The sequence below is a fragment of the Heterocephalus glaber genome, unplaced genomic scaffold (assembly GCF_053883595.1).
Source record: "Heterocephalus glaber isolate CG9 unplaced genomic scaffold, H.glaber_assembly_v1.0 deba00001673, whole genome shotgun sequence".
Taxonomy (NCBI): domain Eukaryota; kingdom Metazoa; phylum Chordata; class Mammalia; order Rodentia; family Bathyergidae; genus Heterocephalus; species Heterocephalus glaber.
Genome location: NW_028258410.1, coordinates 1175612 through 1180047, shown reverse-complemented (window position 1 = coordinate 1180047; position 4436 = coordinate 1175612). Strand labels below are relative to the sequence as shown.

At 37.1% G+C, this 4436-nt stretch overlaps 1 pseudogene; it reads right to left on the bottom strand.

Moving 5' to 3' along the window:
• Window positions 1-3053: 3053 nt before the first annotated feature.
• Window positions 3054-4010, bottom strand: LOC101710747 (olfactory receptor 5W2-like; annotated as a pseudogene).
• Between the last annotated feature and the right edge of the window lie 426 nt (window positions 4011-4436).

Below are 4436 nucleotides of genomic sequence, written 5' to 3'. Positions count from 1 at the left end.
TTTATTACTAATATGTAATTAGAAAACCAAGCTTCAATGCTATATTATGGTGGACATAGAGAAAAATCATAATAAAAACATTTGTTACAGTAGTACTGTTGAGGTTATGAAACAACCACAGTTCTTATTAGAAAAGAGAATTAGTTACAGTGAGTAAAATTGTATGAAAATGCCTACGCTGTTGGTACACACTTGTAATTCTGTCCTTTTGGCAGGCTGAGGCAGGAGGACTTCAAGTGGAGTACTGTCCTGGGGAACTTAATGACTTAACAAGACTATGTATAAAAAAGAGCAGGTGGAGAGATTAGGGATGTAGCTCAGTGCAAAGGTGCTAGTTCAATTCTCAGTGTAGAAAACAAAACACAACTCTATAGACATACAAAATTGTAAGATATATAGAAATCTTATATGCCCCATATTCCACTACTGAACATATACAGAAGTGGTGTAGCCACAATGCCCACTCCCAGACACAAACACAATTAACCTTGGCATTATTTGCAGTAGCATAGGACTGAAGGAACTCAATTATTCTCAGCTTTAGCTCAGACTGTTATTTTGTAACAATGTAACTATACCAGCTCAGGTTGTGAATTAGGATGAGCTTGTGGGGAAGGTTATGTTTATGCTTTTGAGGAGCAGCTGTGTTGAATATTTTAAAGTGATTTAATTTCTTGATACATTCTACAACGTGGATGAACCTGAAAAATATTAAGATGAATAAAAAAGTTGCACACAAAAAGTAGTATATTATATGATTTGTTTACATGAAAATCCCAAACAGGGAACTAAGCTGAGATAGTAAATAGATGAATGGTTGGGTTGCTATGTGCTGGGGAGAAGGAAGAAGGGTAAGTAACTGTGTACTGGGTGAAGATTTCTTTTCCTGTTGGTGAAAGTATTCTAGGTACCAAAGAGTGACTTAGTTACACAATAATGTAAGTTTTATGCTCAGTGAACATTGTCTTCATTAAAAAACAAATAGGAAAGAAAAAAAGAAGCTAAAGCTGGGACCTGACTAAACAAAATGTAATCACAGGGGATTTATTATCCCTCAGAAAGGGACAGGAAAGCAGCTGAGGAGAAGATAAATCTGGAAAGAATCAGATGTTGATTAAGGGCAACTTCACATCCTGCAAATGTGCACCAAAGAAGTAAAAGATGAGCAGAAAGATCTAATTTCATGAGTTAAATGGCAGAAGGTTACTAGCAATCAGTTAAGTGGTTTCAGTTTGTTTCAACACAACCTCCCTCAGGCCTATATCCCTGCATTAGTATGGGCTCATCTTGGAAAATGCTAATGAAGTTAGAAAAGGCCATTTAAAACATGATTATCTGCAGTCTGAAGAAATTGTGTTTCTACTTTGAGCAGGATGAGTTTTCCACCTTCACTAAAAATGGTAGGAAAGGGGGATGCAACAAACAAATTCAATAAATAGGAATACACACACACACACATGCATGCACACGAGGAAAAGTACTCTCCTTATTAAGTCCCAGGTGAGATTTGAGAAGAAACTTTGAATGCTAAAAATACCCAGTGATTACATTTAATTATTTGTTTTCCTATCTCTTCTCACAATCACCATGCACTGTATGTAGGCAGACAGAAACACCCAGTCCTTGAGGGATTCACAACTTTATATTGCATGCAAGGGTTTCACATATTTCCAGGGTATAGCAAAACAATGCTCAGAGATAATTCTCTGTGAACTGCACTCCAGGAGGATTAAAGCAGGACAAAGAGGGAAAGGAATCTTTCTGGGGGAAGGTACAGAGAGATGGTGTTCAACAGTATCTTCACATGGACATCCTGACCAAGGCTTTTTGCATTTCTCTCTCTTTGTGCTCCACATCTTTACTTCTGAGAAAAGACCCAGGCCTTTCTGCCTCAGGCCTTCTCTAAGGGACAGATCCTCTGCCTGTGAATCCTCTACTTTCCTTCCTTTTAATTTGCATGGATCTGATATAAAATCCCTCCAGCCCAATGTGGCACCTCATAACTCTGTAATCATAAAGCTCCCTCAGCCCCAACATAGTGACTGATTGTGAGTTAATGGTTAAAATGTGCTTGTTAGTTCTGGGACACTAGATAAAATCTGTAACAAACATAGAGTTCCTAAGTGAATTATCCAACTCCTTGTTTGTCCAAAACCAATGCCCTGGACATAGCTATCTATAAGACAATCTGCAAACATCTTTTGACCATCAACATTTTTTTCTCTTGCTAATTTCCCCTGCAACCCCCTAAAAAAACAGCCTTGGGCTCTGAGCCAGTTGCCTCTCTAAGCTACTTTGCTTTGGGAGTGCCATCTGGCCAGAGTAATAAAGGTCTGTTTTACTTTCCAACTTGTCTGGTGTGTTCCTTCCCAGGTGTTCTTCACTGCAGTCAGCTCCTCGGAGTGTTTGATAAGGCCCTCGGTCTTACACCAGGATCCTCTCACCTGCACACTAGATTTAGACACTTTGCTCTGGATATGTTTGCCTGAGTTGTTTCCATTCATAAAGGATTTGAGGCTTATCATGAATTCAGGAAATGCACTGTTTATTATCATGATTTCCTTCCACTAGTTTATAAGATTAAGTATAAGATTCATTTCAGCTTATAGGATGATGAGGATTTACCATGAAAACAAAGCTCTTAAATCCACAAAAGCACTTAGGTAACACTCGATAGATTATAATATATTTGAACTAATCTTGAATTCCTAATTACTAATTTAAAGAATTACTTATGAAAAGCCTGGCAAACAGGAAAGTCTAGAACTTTCTCACATAAAGATAACATCATATTCATCTTCATGATACATAAAGGAAAGACAGGCATGAAGTCACATTCTTGAAATCCCACCTACCCCAAAGGCTAAGGAAGGAGAATTAAAAATTCAATGGCATTCTAGAAATTTAGTAAAATCCTATCTAAAAAACAATGATAATGAAAGATAGCAGATGAGAGAAATACTTCACAATATTTTCATATTATTAGGTTTTAGCACTAACTCATTTCATTAAACTGAATTATGTACTCTGCTATATGGTTTTCATAAAAATCACTATACATGGGGCATTCTGTATAATTTTTCGAAACCAGTTTTTATTTTTAATTTTTCCATGGCTTCTTTCACATCCTTGTTCAGTAGGCTATAAATCAGTGAGTTCAGCATGGGAATCACCAGGGTGTAAAACAGTGAGATCATTTTGTCCTGATCTAAGGAGTAGGAAGAATTTGGTCTGAAGTATGTGAAAAGGAGATTTTCTTGAAAAATTGCAACTGCAGTTAAGTGAGAAGTGCAGGTGGAGAAAGCTTTGACTACCCCTCAGCAGAGTGGATCATTAAGATGGATGAGACCATATAGCAGTAGGAGATCAGGACTCCTGAAATGGTGTTCAGTTCAATGAAGCCAAAAATGATGAGTAATACCAGTTGATTGACCTCTGTTTCAGAACAGAAAAGGAGAAAAAGTGGAGGTAGATCACAGAAGAAATGATCAATCTCATTAGAACCACAGAAACACAGGTGGAATGCCAGTACGGTGTGTATCAGAGCATCTGCCAGTCCCACCAAGTAAACTCCAGCCACCAGCAGGGAGCACAGCCTGATGGACATGTGTGCTGTGTACAGCAGCAGGTTGCTGATGGCCTTGTACTGGTCAAAGGCCATCACCAACAGCAGCACACACTCCAAGTCTTCAAAGGTGCAGGAGATGAAGAACTGCAGAGCACAACCAAAAAAAAGGAATTTACTTATTCTTGCCAAATATGTCAACCAGCATCTTGGGTCCAATTTCTGTGGAATAGTAGAGGTCACAGAAAGACAAATGGCTGAGGAAGAAGTATATGAATATGTGCATATGGGACTCCATTCTAATTAAGATGATCATTCCCAGATTTCCCAGGAGATTAATGAGATAAATGAGGAGAAATGTTGTAAATAGAATCACTTTCATCTCAGGGTTACTGGTAATTTCCAAGAAGATGAATTTAGTCAATGAGCAATTTCTCTGGTCCATTGTCCTTGTTCTTCCCTAAATTATTGATAAAATGATAAAACAATTAAAAGGATAGCTGCATGTTTTGCATTTCTGAAGATCAACAATGTATTTGTAAATGAGAATACAATTTGTTTATTGTTATTTATATTTTGGGAAAATTATCTATGTCATCATATGTTTCTTTTTAAAAACTATTATCTACTTGAAAATAAAAAAAAATGTGTCTGAGGTAGATACTTGAGATATTCTGATAAATCTAAATTCCATTTATGAAATGTATGCCTTTTTGTAAGTGGCATAATCTCTGTGGACTCTACTTTTCTTACCTGAGGGGATAGAGTTGAATAAATTGTAATATCATTTGATCTTCAAAATAATGTGTAATATACAGAGACATTGGAGAGACAGGGTGCAAGACATAAGAGCAAGCATTGGCAAAATTTC